Source organism: Ranitomeya imitator, chromosome 3, assembly GCF_032444005.1.
Source record: "Ranitomeya imitator isolate aRanImi1 chromosome 3, aRanImi1.pri, whole genome shotgun sequence".
Taxonomy (NCBI): Eukaryota; Metazoa; Chordata; class Amphibia; order Anura; family Dendrobatidae; genus Ranitomeya; species Ranitomeya imitator.
In genome coordinates this window covers 154,931,156-154,948,614 of record NC_091284.1, presented here as the reverse complement: position 1 = coordinate 154,948,614, position 17,459 = coordinate 154,931,156, and positions in this window count along the sequence as shown.

Genomic DNA, 17,459 nt, shown 5'->3' with positions numbered 1-17,459 from the left:
GAGTTTATACAGTGTTTTTTTTTTTTTCTCTCTTTTCTCCTTTTTATAGAGTGTTAAGTTGTAGAATTCTGTTAGGCTTTTAAATGGGCAGCCAGGATTCAAATATTTCACTAGGCCATATTAAGGCGTTAATTAGTTATGTTAAATATATTGGTTATTTTCTGGTCTCGCACTACGCTCTCTATCCCTAATTTCCCCAGCGCTATGAAAAGCCCACTCCTAATCTGTGGAATTGAATTTCCAGTTTAACTTAACACACTGTATAGTTCACATTCCCGTTCTTCACGACATTTAAACATGCTTCATTGCGCCCCCTAGCGGACCCTCATGACCCCACAGTGTCTTTGTACACTGATGCTTCGCACTATGTGATTAGCCAACAACAGTCTCACCTCTTCCTCCCCAACGAGTTTTTCCTACCCTTTCCTAATCATAGTTATTGTTCAACTTACCCTCCCTTCCATCCCCATTACTCGCCCGAGTATACTCTACCAATTTGGTCCATCTAACAATCATTTCTCTAACTCCGCCAACGACCCAAAACTAATTGTCAATATAAGCAAGTTTAACAACCATCTATCATGCCATTAACGATCCTATCACACAATGTGAGGGGCCTAAATTCCCCCCACAAACGCACTAAGGCCTTACGTTATTATAGATCCCAACAGGCAGACGTGGTTTGCCTCCAAGAGACGCAATTCTCAACCAGCTCCTGCCCCAGATTTATGTCCACTTCTTATCCACTTTTCTACCTGGCGAACGCCCCAATCAAAACCAAAGGAGTCACGGTCTGTTTTAAAAAATCTGTCCCCCCGTTTTTAAGTCGTCAGTGGCTGACAAGGAAGGACGCTATATCATGGTGACAGGTTTAATATCAGATGAATTGGTTACTATTGTCTCCTATTATGCTCTTAACTCCCACCAAGCTGCCTTCTTTTCCCAGTTATTGGAATTAGTCTCGGAACATGCCCAAGGCACCACAATACTATGCGGAGACTCCAATTGTATACTTAAAGCTAGCCTTGATAAGTCCTCAAGCCCCCATTCCTCTAATCCCCACAGCCTTACCCTTCTGCGGATTCAACCACCCTTAATAAGCTTCTCGCCCAACACCACTGGGTGAACTTATGGAGAGAGATCCACCCCTCCAATAGAGACTACACGTACTTCTCCGCACCCCACTTAGTGTACACTAGAATCGACCACATATTCGCTAATCCATCCTTCCTCCCAAACATCTCTAACATGTCCATTCTTTCTACACTCTGGTTTGATCACTCCCCAAATCTTCTCACATGCTCGACGCTCCACCCACGGCCCCGTTCATTCAACTGGAGTCTGAATGACTCACTGCTATCTTATCCCGATATTTCTCAAAGGCTGAAAAATCACATTGATGATTATTTCTCCTTGAATCAACATTCAGCTTCATCGCCAATCTCCCTTTGGAAAGCACATAAAGCAGTGCTTAGAGGTCTCTGCATTCAAGAGGCCTCCCGCAAGAAAAAAGACAGGAACGCGAGGATAGCTGAACTGGAGGGCAGGGTGTCAGCCTTAGAGTCTCAGATGAAGAACACTCCTTCACCAACTATGTATCGCGACCTTCTCCATGCTCGCACTGAATTAGATCTTAGTCTCACCGAGATCGCAGATCGGGCCATACAATGGTCACAGCAACGCTTTTACGCCCTCAACAACAAAAATAACTCTAATTTAGCTCGACGCTTAAAATGCCTACCCTTACCTAGGCCCCCTATTCGATTACGCACACCTGCTGGTACCACGTAAAATCCACAACAAATTTCCCACTTTTTTCAACAAAAACTTAGGCAGCTGTACAAGGCCCTAAATACCTCGAACTCGGAAACGATAGAGAAATTTTTAGACTCTATTCCCCTTCTGGCTCTTAGCTCCGATTTGACTGAACTCCTCAACCAAGCCGTAACTCCAAGTGAAATCGAACTAGCCATTCAACACCTGAAAACCAATAAAAAACCTAGCCCCGACGGTTTTACGGCCCTCTACTACAAAAAATATGTTCCAATTCTGATCCCACACCTCACTAATTACTTTAACTCTTTGAGAGATGGCAACAAACCAGGTGCAGCTTCTCTAATTGCTGCAATATCTATGATACCTAAACCCAACACAGACCATCTACTATGGTCTAATTATAGACCAATACCCTTATCAACATAGATCTCAAAATTTTAGCCAAAATTCTATCCCAAAGATTGAACTCTGGCCTAGGTACCCTAATCCATAAAGATCAAGTGGGCTTTGTCCCTCGGAGACAAGCCTCAGACAATATATGGAGGGTCTCCCATTTGTTGCACCTCTGCAAACACCGTGACATACCAAGTATGCTACTGTCATTAGACTTCAAAAAAGCCTTTGACTATCTCATGGCCCTATTTGTTTGCGGTGTTGCGGAGATGGAAGTTTCCCGACCACTTTCTCTCTTGGATTTACGCTCTCTATAGCTCCCCATCGGCCTACGTACGTTATAATGGCTTTTCTTCCACATATTTCCCTATTAGTAGGGGGACCAGGCAGGGATGCCCCCTTTCACCCCTGTTGTTTCTTTTGGCGCTTGAACCTTTAGCTATTCATATGCGCCTTAAATCTGAAATTCAGGGAGTGGAAGTGGCATCAGTTTCTCACAAACTTCTTTTATTTGCTGGCGACATGCTGTTACTTTTGTTGTCCCCTAAGACATCTTTGCCGGCCCTCTTACATACCCTAGAAAGCTTTGAAACTATATCCGACCTTCATTTAAACACCAGCAAATTCTACGCTATGAACATATCCCTTTCATGACCTCATGTATCACTACTTCAGCACAACTTTCCGTTCCAATGGGTCACTGACCACTTGGACTATTTGGGGGTTAGACTAACAGCTAACCTGGACTCCCTTTATGCGGCTAATTATCCTCCTATGCTTCGGAAACTTCGCCTTCTGCTCCAATCATGGGAGAAACTGCATCTCTCTTGGTTGGGCCGAGTACGTGCACTAAAAATGACAATCCTCCCCAAATTGCTCTATCTACTTCACGTTCTGCCTATACCTATCCCCTCACACGTCCTTAAAATGGCCCAAAGATCTATAGACACCTTCGTATGGAGGGGAGGCATCCCAAGGGTTAACAAGGCTACTTTATACCGCCATCGTCTAAAGGGGGGTTTGGGAGTCCCCAACCTCTTGAAATATTACCATGCAGCCCAAATAGGCCAACTGACTTTATACCATGCTTACAACGAACCCCCATTATGGCTATCCTTAGAAGCATTCGAAATGCAACCCAGTACTCTAGACACAGTACTATGGATCCTCCCAACTCAACGCAAACATATCTCGAACCCCATTATAAAACATTCTCTTACAATCTGGGACACTTTAAAATATTCCTCACAACTGATCTCACCCTTTTTGCCCCTCGCTCCCATTTGGGGTAATACCCTATTCCCCGAGGCGTTGGATCAATCAAAAGTTTTCTTAGATGGGTCGAGGCGGGCATAACCAGGGTTCACCAGCTGTTCAATATTGACGGGATAATAACATTCTCAGCCCTACAGGAAAAGTACCACTTCCCCCCCCGGAGAAATCTTTCGTTACCTACAATTAAAAAACTTTGTCAACTCCTTATTAAAAAAAGAAGAAGAAGACACAAAAGAGAATAGTAAAACCAAAAACACTCAGTTTGAAAAAATGTTGCAGTAATCCGCAAGTGCTAGTAAAAGATGTAAAAAACAGGGTATTTGGTTGATACGTTTTTTGCAAAAAATGTATACTAAGCTGCTCTACCAATCTTCACGGTATACCCTTATCAGAGCAGTCCTAACTAATGTATGCAATCCCTATCTGATGTATTTAAAAACCTGATCATCTGTATATAACCTGTGTGAACAGGGTTCAGAGAGGAAAAATCCATGTGTGCATACAGGGTAGAACAGCTATTGTGCAGATAGCCCAAGAGGAGTGGTGGAACTCCCCAGTCTTATAGACACAAGAGAACAATTATGGAAACAGGAACACATGGGCCACTTGCACAGTGAACAAGTCTGTAGGATCATGTTCACACACCACCAAGAAACCTGAAGACACAAAAGAGAATAGTAAAACCAAAAACACTCAGTTTGAAAAAATGTTGCAGTAATCCGCAAGTGCTAGTAAAAGATGTAAAAAACAGGGTATTTGGTTGATACGTTTTTTGCAAAAAATGTATACTAAGCTGCTCTACCAATCTTCACGGTATACCCTTATCAGAGCAGTCCTAACTAATGTATGCAATCCCTATCTGATGTATTTAAAAACCTGATCATCTGTATATAACCTGTGTGAACAGGGTTCAGAGAGGAAAAATCCATGTGTGCATACAGGGTAGAACAGCTATTGTGCAGATAGCCCAAGAGGAGTGGTGGAACTCCCCAGTCTTGTAGACACAAGAGAACAATTATGGAAACAGGAACACATGGGCCACTTGCACAGTGAACAAGTCTGTAGGATCATGTTCACACACCACCAAGAAACCTGAAGACACAAAAGAGAATAGTAAAACCAAAAACACTCAGTTTGAAAAAATGTTGCAGTAATCCGCAAGTGCTAGTAAAAGATGTAAAAAACAGGGTATTTGGTTGATACGTTTTTTGCAAAAAATGTATACTAAGCTGCTCTACCAATCTTCACGGTATACCCTTATCAGAGCAGTCCTAACTAATGTATGCAATCCCTATCTGATGTATTTAAAAACCTGATGTTCCTGTTTCCTTATTAAAAAATTCTACCCCTCCTTACTCCATGACCCCTTTTGAACAAAAGTGTCATCAAAACCCACATGCCTCGGGAATTATTGCTCTCCTCTACTCATATATTAATGCCCCTTCCCATAGGCATTGTTTGAAATATACCGCTCGTTGGGAGTCGGACATCGGATCTACCCTGACAGATTCGGAATGGTCCCAAATTTGATCTTCCACTGGAGGAATATTAAATACACTCATGCTAGAAACCAACTACAAAGTGTTGACCCGATGGTATCTGACCCCCGCTAGAGTAGCTAAAGCAGTGGCTAACCACTCCCCAAATTGCCTCAGAGGTTGCAATTCAACAGGAGACATGTTCCATATATGGTGGCTATGCCCGATTGTCAGAAGGTTCTGGATTAGGATATACCATTTGGTTTTTTCCATAGCGAACATTAACCTTAAAAAAAAACCCATGGGAGGCACTACTTAATAAACACATCCCCAGCATCCCTAATCATACCAGATCTCTTATCTCATTTATATTTTTGGCAGCGAAACAAACCATTGCTTTGGCATGGAAAAAAACAAACTTAGACTTTTCCGCGGTCAAAACACGCCTCACCTGGTACATGATCAACGAGAAATTGTCGGCTATACTAATGGACAAAGTTGGCAAATTTGAGAAAATATGGCTCCTCTGGGCTGAATACACCAACCATACCCCTTTTGCCACACCGGTACTATACCCAACCAACAACGTTCAGTCGGATTCAGAATAACCTACCATACTCTTCAGACATTATACACCTTCTCACTCGGGCTCCCCCCCACTCCCCCTTTCCCTTACTTTTGTTAGGTTGTATGATTGCATGTTAGTTAATCGCATGCATTATTGTTCAGATTGTATGTAAAGATTTATTCTGATTTTTCTTGATTATCTTGATTATCTTTTATATGTAATCCGAAAACTTTCAATAAAAATTTATTGTTTAAATAAAAAAAAAGAATTAAAATAAAAAATAGTTATATACTCACCTTCTGTTGGCCCCCGGATCCAGCCCAGGCATTTACCGATGTTCCTCGTGATGCTCCAGTCCCAAGAATGCATTGCAGTCTCACGAGATGATGACGTAGCGGTCTCTCGAGACCGCTACGTCATCATCGCGCGAGACCGCAATGCATGGACCGGAGAGTCGCGAGGAGCAGCGGGAAAGGCGACGGAAGGTGAGAATATAAGGATTTTTAATTTTTTTTCATTATTTTTAACATTAGATCTTTTTACTATTGATGCTGCATATGCAGCATCAATAGTAAAAAGTTGGTCACACAGTGTTAATAGCAGCATTAACGGACTGCGTTACACCATGGCATAACGCGGCCATTAACCCTGTGTGAGCGCTGACTGGAGGGGGCACTGACAGAGAGTAGGAAGGGGCGAATTCACGGCTGGACTGTGCCCATCGCTGACGGCCAGCCACGACCAATCAGCGATGTGGATTTCCATGACAGACAGACAGACAGACGGAAGTACCCCTTAGACGATTATATACATAGATATATACCTATAAGTATCATAAAGTGAGAATGTAGGGTATATATACTAACCGGAGTTCATCCCGTATGTGGTGCCACTGCTGCCCCCCACTCCAACGCACGTTTCACACATTGCTTTGTCAAGGAGTCAAGGATACCTTTACAGTATCTAAATAAGATTAAAATAGATAAGTCTCCGGGTCCGGATGGCATACACCCACGAGTACTAAGAGAACTAAGTAATGTAATAGATAAACCATTATTTCTTATTTTTAGGGACTCTATAGCGACAGGGTCTGTTCCGCAGGACTGGCGCATAGGAAATGTGGTGCCAATATTCAAAAAGGGCTCTAAAAGTGAACCTGGAAATTATAGGCCAGTAAGTCTAACCTCTATTGTTGGTAAAATATTTGAAGGGTTTCTGAGGGATGTTATTCTGGATTATCTCAATGAGAATAACTGTTTAACTCCATATCAGCATGGGTTTATGAGAAATCGCTCCTGTCAAACCAATCTAATCAGTTTTTATGAAGAGGTAAGCTATAGGCTGGACCACGGTGAGTTATTGGATGTGGTATATCTCGATTTTTCCAAAGCGTTTGATACCGTGCCGCACAAGAGGTTGGTACACAAAATGAGAATGCTTGGTCTGGGGGAAAATGTGTGTAAATGGGTTAGTAACTGGCTTAGTGATAGAAAGCAGAGGGTGGTTATAAATGATATAGTCTCTAACTGGGTCGCTGTGACCAGTGGGGTACCACAGGGGTCAGTATTGGGACCTGTTCTCTTCAACATATTCATTAATGATCTGGTAGAAGGTTTACACAGTAAAATATCGATATTTGCAGATGATACAAAACTATGTAAAGCAGTTAATACAAGAGAAGATAGTATTCTGCTACAGATGGATCTGGATAAGTTGGAAACTTGGGCTGAAAGGTGGCAGATGAGGTTTAACAATGATAAATGTAAGATTATACACATGGGAAGAAGGAATCAATATCACCATTACACACTGAATGGGAAACCACTGGGTAAATCTGACAGGGAGAAGGACTTGGGGATCCTAGTTAATGATAAACTTACCTGGAGCAGCCAGTGCCAGGCAGCAGCTGCCAAGGCAAACAGGATCATGGGGTGCATTAAAAGAGGTCTGGATACACATGATGAGAGCATTATACTGCCTCTGTACAAATCCCTAGTTAGACCGCACATGGAGTACTGTGTCCAGTTTTGGGCACCGGTGCTCAGGAAGGATATAATGGAACTAGAGAGAGTACAAAGGAGGGCAACAAAATTAATAAAGGGGATGGGAGAACTACAATACCCAGATAGATTAGCGAAATTAGGATTATTTAGTCTAGAAAAAAGACGACTGAGGGGCGATCTAATAACCATGTATAAGTATATAAGGGGACAATACAAATATCTCGCTGAGGATCTGTTTATACCAAGGAAGGTGACGGGCACAAGGGGGCATTCTTTGCGTCTGGAGGAGAGAAGGTTTTTCCACCAACATAGAAGAGGATTCTTTACTGTTAGGGCAGTGAGAATCTGGAATTGCTTGCCTGAGGAGGTGGTGATGGCGAACTCAGTCGAGGGGTTCAAGAGAGGCCTGGATGTCTTCCTGGAGCAGAACAATATTGTATCATACAATTATTAGGTTCTGTAGAAGGACGTAGATCTGGGGATTTATTATGATGGAATATAGGCTGAACTGGATGGACAAATGTCTTTTTTCGGCCTTACTAACTATGTTACTATGTTACTATGTTACTATGTAGTATCTACACAGCAGCACCAGTACCTACAGCACTATGCATTAGGTAGATTCCATTGCTAAAAACCGTATGAGAAAGTTCACACTTCATATGAGATAATAAAATGCAGTAAACCACACAACACTATTCTTAACACTTGACACCTTCAGAGGTGGAAGCAGAGCAGTCCACACCCTTACACATATGTGTTTGTGTATGAGTGTTTTGAGTATGTGTGTCTGTCTGTGCATGCATGTGTGCTTGTTTCAAAAGCTGACCTCGTGTCAAACTTTTTTTGAACTATTATTTTCTTGACGTATGCCCAACCACTCAGTTTGTATAACATATAAGCAATTTATTTTCTATCAGTATTTCTGTAAAATTATATTAAAGGGAAGTTTGCCCAAATAGCACAGTGGGCAGCTACACCCTAGAGAATAGGCATTAAAAACTATGTATTTTTGTTATGCTGGATTCCTTCTGGCTATGATCACTGTACTCCTCTCGTTAACTTATATAATTTATTTTCTATAGTTTACAGATTTTAACTATCCTGTTAATTTTTTCTTTCACTAACATTTTTTCAACTGTTGCAGCACTGCAATGTGAGATGACTATGTGCGAAATGTTATTTATTATTAAAGTACAAAAGCATTTGCTGATTAAAAGAATAGTCCTTTCTTATATGGGGCTTGGGATTTAGATGTAAGAATGCAAATAGTTTTCAGAGCAAAAACTTGTCACCTGTGAAATTAGTATTCAGAAAGGTAACATGACTTTTCTGAAAAATAATACAGTACTTAGATATATTCCAAATGGCAGCTCCCATGCCGAATGAAATAATATAGGCTAATTACTGAAGACAGCCACTTCCTCAAATGATGTAACCTACAACTGTGTTCATTTCCTTACAAGTTAAGTGACAGATTTTCTTTAATTTGGGCAGTAATCAGAAGATATTTACTGTAGATAAAATGATTCTGTTTGTTAGACCGCAAATTTTAGATGTACAAAAGAAATCCTTGACCAACTGGAAGTCATTAGAAAAGAACAAAGATTACTAATATCATAGTTGATACAGTAATTGCATAGAAAGCTAGCCTGTTTGTATAATTTCTTCTACCTCTGGCTAACGCACACATATTAAATGATATTTTCTTTTCTCATCTCGCATACTTACACAATAACTTAAATTTCTACTGTGATATTACAATATAGAAAAGTATAGTGTTTCCTTCAGGGCAATTTGATTACAAGACAAATCGAGCATGAAAAAGACTGTTCCACTCTGATAAAATTCTTGTTAAGCTGTTGGGCCATTTATATTGCAACACATTATCTGTCAACTCTTGAACTTTTTCTATTTCTTCTGTTGTAGTGGTCCATAATAACTGAAGTTTCAAGGCTATAAGTAGCATATTTTGCTTTGGAAGTGCAGTATAATTTTTGATCACTACAGACATTTGAGCTATTATAGAATAATTTTGTTTTACTAAAATGAAACATCATATTTATTCGATAAAATATATATTTTGTAGTGATTTAATAGTAGGTTATTTAAATTGATCTTCTAATTTTTTTAAATTATTGATGGCCTCCAAAATTGATACATTTTATACAATGGGGTAGATTAGCAAAACTGTAATTTTAGATATTACAAAAAGAAACTTTATAAATTACAGGCATAAAAAACAGTTTCAAAATTTGTCTATTTTCACAAGAAATGTTAGGGCTTTTTGCAATTTTGCAACAACAATACATTATAATAATTTTGTTGCTTAACTTTTGGCCACATCTCTTTTTTGTACACCCCACATACTTTCAAAAAAATGTTGAGACCAGTGCAAACAAAGACAAAAATATTTGAGCATACATTATTAGCAACTTTGTTTTGCCAATGAGTAAATAAAAAATTCCAAATTGACCTTTAGTGGATGATGTATTTCTTAACCCCTTTCTGCCAGCTGACGGGATAGTACAACACCTGGCAGTATCCCCTGCTTTGAGGTGGGCTCCGACGGTTAGCCTACCTCACAGCCACGACATGTCAGCTGTTATAAACAGCTGAAACGTGGCAGCAATGGGCGCGAGCAGAATCACGATCCGCCCTCTCCCATTAACTAGTTAAATGCTGCTGTCAAACTCTGACAGCGGCATTTAACGAGCGCCGCCGGCTGTGCAGCAGGAAGTGCTCGCACCGCTGACCCCGTCACATGATCGGGGGTCATCAGAGCATTGCCATAACAACCTGAGGTCTCCTTGAGACCTCTATGGTTGTTGATGGTCGATTGCTAAGAGCACCACCTTGTGGTCGGCGCTCATAGCAATGCTGTATTTCTGCTACATAGAGGTGATCTGTGCTTCCCCTCTATGTAGCAAAGGCGATTGTGTAGTGCATGCTTCTAGTCTCCTATGGAGGCTATTGAAGCATGCAAAAAAATGTGTTTAAAAATATAAAAAAAACTAAAATATATAAAAGTTCAAATCTCCCCCATTCCCCCAATCAAAATAAAACAATAAAAAAATCAAAACTACACATATTTGGTATTGCCGTGTTCAGAATCGCCCAATCTATCTATACAAAAAAGAATTTACCTGAACTCTAAACGGCATAGCGAGAAAAAAATCAAAACTCCAAAATTACGTTTTTTTGGTTGCCGTGACATTGCATGAAAATGCAATAACGGGCAATCAAGAAAACATATCTGCACAAAAGTGGTATAATTAAAAACTTCAGCTCAGCACGCAAAACATAAGCCCTCACCCAACCCCAGATCATGAAAAATGGAGACGCTACTGGTATCGGAAAATTGCTCAATTTTTTTTTTAGCAATTTTGGAATTTTTTTTAAATAAAAAAGAAACTAGACATGTTTGGTGTCCATAAACTTATAATGACATGGAGAATCACAATGGCAGGTCAGTTTTAGCATTTAGTGAACTGGGGGTTAAGTGACTGTTTTAGAATACTTTTTTTTAAGTTGGCATTTGTGTGTAATCTGTCAAAATGTTGCATGATGTATGGTGAATTTGGAGCAAAACACAAGCACCTGTAAGTGGAATGACAGAAGCACCTGCCGAATCTCAGGAATATGGCAAATTGATGCCCAATATCAAGAGATGTCAAAACAAAAATATTTGTATTTACACATTCATAATGGTACAAACTAAGAAAAAAATCACATTAATTTACACAAATGGTGAACTTCATAAAGTTAAAAAAGAATGTAAAACAAACTTGTTTGAAAACCACTGTGACCCAAAAAATATATATTCTATATATAATATAAAAGCATCCTATAGAGAAAAGAAAAAAGTAACCCCAATAATATAAAAACTTAATACAACTGTAAAAAACATAAATATTTTAACCCCTTAATCCCATATGACGTACTATCCCGTCCAGGTGACCTGGGACTTAATTCCCATGGACGGGATAGTACGTCATATGCGATCGGCCGCGCTCACGGGGGGAGCGCGGCCGATCGCGGCCGGGTGTCAGCTGCCTATCGCAGCTGACATCCGGCACTATGTGCCAGGAGCGGTCACGGACCGCTCCCGGCACATTAACCCCCGGCACACCGCGATCAAAGATGATCGCGGTGTGCCGGCGGTGCAGGGAAGCATCGCGCAGGGAGGGGGCTCCCTGCGGGCTTCCCTGAGACGATCGGTACACGGTGATGTGCTCACCGTGTACCGAGCGTCTTCTCCCTGCAGTCCCCGGATCCAAAATGGCCGCCGGGCTGCATCCGGGTCCTGCAGGGAGCACTTCCGGGTCAGGATCAGGCTGCAGCTGCAGCTCTAATCCTGCCCGGCTGTATGTCAGATCACCGATCTGATAGAGTGCTGTGCACACTGTCAGATCGGTGATCTGTGATGTCCCCCCCTGGGACAAAGTGAAAAAGTAAAAAAAAAAATTTCCACATTTGTAAAAAAAAAATAAAAAAAAAATTCCTAAATAAAGCAGAGAAAAAAAAATATTATTCCCATAAATACATTTCTTTACATAAAAAAAAAACAAAAAAACAATAAAAGTACACATATTTAGTATCGCCGCGTCCGTAATGACCCGACCTATAAAACTGGCCCACTAGTTAACCCCTTCAGTGAACACCGTAAGAAAAAAAAAAAAACGAGCCAAAAAACAACGCTTTATTATCATAACGCTGAACAAAGAGTGGAATAACACGCGATCAAAAAGACGGATATAAATAACCATGTTACCTCTGAAAACGTCATCTTGTCCCGCAAAAAACGAGCCGCCATATAGCATCATAACCAAAAAAATAAAAAAGTTATAGTCCTCAGAATAAAGCGATGCCAAAATAATTATTTTTTCTATAAAATAGCTTTTATCGTATAAAAGCGCCAAAACATAAAAAAAATGATATAAATGAGGTGTCGCTGTAATCGTACTGACCCGAAGAATAAAACTGCTTCATCAATTTTACCAAACGCGGAACGGTATAAACGCCTCCCCCAAAAGAAATTCATGAATAGCTGGTTTTTGGTCATTCTGCCTCACAAAAAATCGGAATAAAAAGCGATCAAAAACTGTCACGTGTCCGAAAATGTAACCGATAAAAACGTCAACTCGTCCCGCAAAAAACAAGACCTCACATGACTCTGTGGACCAAAATATGGAAAAATTATAGGTCTCAAAATGTGGAGACGCAAAAACTTTTTTGCTATAAAAAGCGTCTTTTAGTGTGTGACGGCTGCCAATCATAAAAATCCGCTAAAAAACTCGCTATAAAAGTAAATCAAACCCCCCTTCATCACCCCCTTAGTTAGGCTAGGTTCACATTGCGTTAATGGGTTAACGCTAACGGACAGCGTTGCACGGCGAAAATGTCACAATTAACGCCGTGCAACGGGTCCGTTAGCACAACCATTGACAGCAATGTGATTTTCAGGTGTAGCGCATCGCTAGAGCGTGCCATTTTCGGCTCGCGCTCGCAAGGTGCCATTCTTTTGTGGCGCGCCTCAGACGCTGCTTGCAGCGTCCGCGGCGCGCCCGAGGTCCGATCCCCGATCTTCCAGAGCGGGGACGTTAACGCGACCACTAAACACGACACCTAAAAAGACATTGCGTTAGCGCAATCCGCTAGTGCTAAACGGATTTCCCTAACGCAATGTGAACCTAGCCTTAGGGAAAAATAATAAAATTAAAAAAAATGTATTTATTTCCATTTTCCGGTTAGGGTTAGGGTTAGGGTTAGGGCTAGGGTTAGGGCTAGGGTTAGGGTTTGGATTACATTTACGGTTGGGATTAGGGTTGGGATTAGAATTAGTGGTGTGTCTGGGTTAGGTGTGTGGTTAGGGTTACAGTTGGGATTAGGGTTAGTGGTGCGTTTGGATTAGGGTTTCATTTATAATTGGGGGGTTTCCACTGTTTAGACACATCAGGGGCTCTCCAAACGCGACATGGCGTCCGATCTCAATTCCAGCCAATTCTGCATTGAAAAAGTAAAACAGTGCTCCTTCACTTCCGAGCTCTCCCGTGCGCCCAAACAGGGGTTTACCCCAACATATGGGGTATCAGCGTACTCGAGACAAATTGGACAACAACTTTTTGGGTCCAAGTTCTCTTGTTATCCTTGGGAAAATAAAAATTTGGGGGGCTAAAAATCATTTTTGTGGGAAAAAAAAGGATTTTTATTTTCACGGCTCTGCGTTGTAAACTGTAGTGAAACACTTGGGGGTTCAAAGTTTTCACAACACATCTAGATAAGTTCCATGGGAGGTCTAGTTTCCAATATGGGGTCACTTGTGGGTGGTTTCTACTGTTTGGGTACATCAGGGGCTCTGCAAATGCAACGTGACGCCTGCAGACCAATCCATCTAAGTCTGCATTCCAAATGGCGCTCCTTCCCTTCCGAGCTCTGCCATGCGCCCAAACAGTGGTTCCCCCCCACATATGGGGTATCAGCGTACTCAGGACAAATTGGACAACAACTTTTGGGGTCCAATTTATTATGTTACCCTTGTGAAAATACAAAACTGGGGGCTAAAAATTTTTTGCGAAAAAAAAATAAATTTATTTTAACGGCTCTGGTTATAAACTGTAGTGAAACACTTGGGGGTTCAAAGCTCTCAAAACACATCTAGATAAGTTCCTTAGAGGGTCTAGTTTCCAAAATGGTGTCACTTGTGGGGGTTTTTAATGTTTAGGCACATCAGGGGCTCTCCAAACCAACATGGCGTCCCATCTTAATTCCAGTCAATTTTGCATTGAAAAGTCAAATGGCGCTCCTTCCCTTCCGAGCTCTGCTATGCACCCAAAAAGTGGTTTACCCCCACATATGGGGTATCGTCGCACTCAGGACAAATAGCACAACAAATTTTGTGGTCTAATTTCTTCTCTTACCCTTGGGAAAATAAAAAATTGGGGGCGAAAAGATCATTTTTGTGAAAAAATAAGATTTTTTATTTTTACGGCTCTGCATTATAAACTTCTGTGAAGCACTTGTTGGGTCAAAGTGCTCACCACACATCTAGATAAGTTCCTTAAGGGGTCTACTTTTCAAAATGGTGTCACTTGTGAGGGGTTCCAATGTTTAGGCACATCAGGGGCTCTCCAAACGCAACATGGCGTCCCATCTCAATTCCAGTCAATTTTGCATTGAAAAGTCAAATGGCGCTCCTTTCCTTCCGAGCTCTGCCATGCGCCCAAACAGTGGTTTACCCCCACATATGGGGTATCGTCGCACTCAGGACAAATTGCACAACAACTTTTGTGGTCTAATTTCTTCTCTTACCCTTGGGAAAATAAAAAATTGGTGGCGAAAAGATTATTTTTGTGAAAAAATATGATTTTTTATTTTTACGGCTCTGCATTATAAACTTCTGTGAAGCACTTGTTGGGTCAAAGTGCTCACCACACCTCTAGATAAGTTCCTTAAGGGGTCTACTTTCCAAAATGGTGTCACTTGTGGGGATTTCAATGTTTAGGCACATCAGGGGCTCTCCAAACGCAACATGGCATCCCATCTCAATTCCAGTCAATTTTGCATTGAAAAGTAAAATGGCGCTCCTTCCCTTCCGAGCTCTGCCATACGCCCAAACAATGGTTTACACCCATATACGGGGTATCAGCGTACTCAGGACAAATTGGCCAACAATTTTTGAGGTTCAATTTCTTCTCTTACTCTTGGGAAAATAAAAAATTGGGGGCGAAAAGATCATTTTTGTGAAAAAATATGATTTTTTATTTTTACGGCTCTGCATTATAAACTTCTGTGAAGCAATTGGTGGGTCAAAGTGGTCACCACACATCTAGATAAGTTCCTTAGGGTGTCTACTTTCCAAAATGGTGTCACTTGTGGGGGGTTTCAATGTTTAGGCACATCAGTGGCTCTCCAAACGCAACATGGTGTCCCATCTCAATTCCTGTCAATTTTGCATTTAAAAGTCAAATGGCGCTCCTTCCCTTCCGAGCTCTGCCATGCGCCCAAACAGTGGTTTACCCCCACATATGGGGTATCAGCGTACTCAGTACAGATTGTACAACAATGTTTGGCATCCATTTTATCCTGTTACCCTTGGTAAAATAAAACAAATTGGAGCTGAAATAAATTTTGTGTGAAAAAAAGTTAAATATTCATTTTTATTTAAACATTCCAAAAATTCCTGTGAAACCCCTGAAGGGTTAATAAACTTCTTGAATGTGGTTTTGAGCACCTTGAGGGGTGCTGTTTTTAGAATGGTGTCACACTTGGGTATTTTCTATCATATAGACCCCTCAAAATGACATCAAATGAGATGTGGTCCCTAAAAAAAAATGGTGTTGTAAAAATGAGAAATTGCTGGTCAACTTTGAACCCTTATAACTCCCTAACAAAAAAAAATTTTGGTTCCAAAATTGTGCTGATGTAAAGGAGACATGTGGGAAATGTTACTTATTAAGTATTTTGCGTGACATATCTCTGTGATTTAAGGGCATAAAAATTTAAAGTTGGAAAATTGCGAAATTTTCAAAATTTTCGCCAAATTTCCGTTTTTTTCACAAATAAACGCAAGTTATATCGAATAAATGTTACTACTAAAATGAAGTACAATATGTCACGAGAAAACAATGTCAGAATCGCCAAGATCCGTTGAAGAGTTCCAGAGTTATAACCTCATAAAGGGACAGTGGTCAGAATTGTAAAAATTGGCCCGGTCATTAACGTGCAAACCACCCTCGGGGCTTAAGGGGTTAAAAAATATGCTTTTAAGAAAATGTGGTAAAAACATTAAAATATGCATAAAATAGCTTAAAACATCTGACTTCATAAACTCTAATAACATATTTATATACCGAAAGAAGATTTGCTCAACAAGAGCAACGCAGTCTATAGTCAGATAATAAATGAGTGATTGCATGGAAACCCACATAGATGATATATCTTAAAACAGACCGCCAGAACAACACAGGGGTAAATATTATAAACAGTATATTTTATTAAACATATATAATATACAAAAATACGGACAACATGCAAAAAGCAGTGTAAATGGGAAAAAAGCAGCTAAAAGATACTGGCATCAAAACAGATGACATAAGTAGACGCCAGAGAAGAAAAAAATATATATAAACACGTCTCAGAAGACACGGCCGCACACAATTATAAAAAGAGAGGTGAACGAGAGGTTAACTGCCACGGTCAGATCCAGTTGGTGGTAAATGCAATATAATGACAGATAGTTAAATACTGGTCAAAAAGACATTAAATTACTCCTAATCTCACACTAGTCCGCCGTCTAACCCACATTGGGCTGTAAGCTGCTGACTATTCCACCATGCATCCGGACCTACCAGCGGCACATATAACTGCAAAAAATGCTGAGTGGCTAGCAACAGTGAAACTGTTCAGCTGTCCAATATCAAATGCAGCAGCATAAAATGTTTTCCACAGTGAGCCGTTACACCGGTCAATAGTGCCAGAACAATTAGTGGTCAAGATCAGATAAAAATGCATTTACCTTGTGACATGATCCTCTCGGTGTGCTGCCGCGTCTGTGAGACACGCTATGCCTCGACGCGCGTTTCACCGCCCGCGGCTTCGTTAATATTGTTAAATAATGAAGATTTTTATATATGAGGGAATTGTTAATTTTGAAATCCTCTTTATCCTATTCTTGCACAAAAATGTTGCACGCTTTTATTTCAAAAGGCATAACTATGTCTTAAAATATCTGATCAAGCCTGTTTTTACTCACGAAAATCTTAACTGCTGACTTACACAAATGATAGATGGAAATTTGCTTAAGAGAATAATAAATATGATATGCTAAAAAAAATAAAATAAAAAGGCCCAAATATCAACTTACCCCAAGGTTAGCGTTGTACAGTCTGCAACTTTTATGAAATGTTCATCTAGAAAGCTGAAAAAGAAAGATGATTAGCATTGGTGTCAAGGTTGACAGAAATC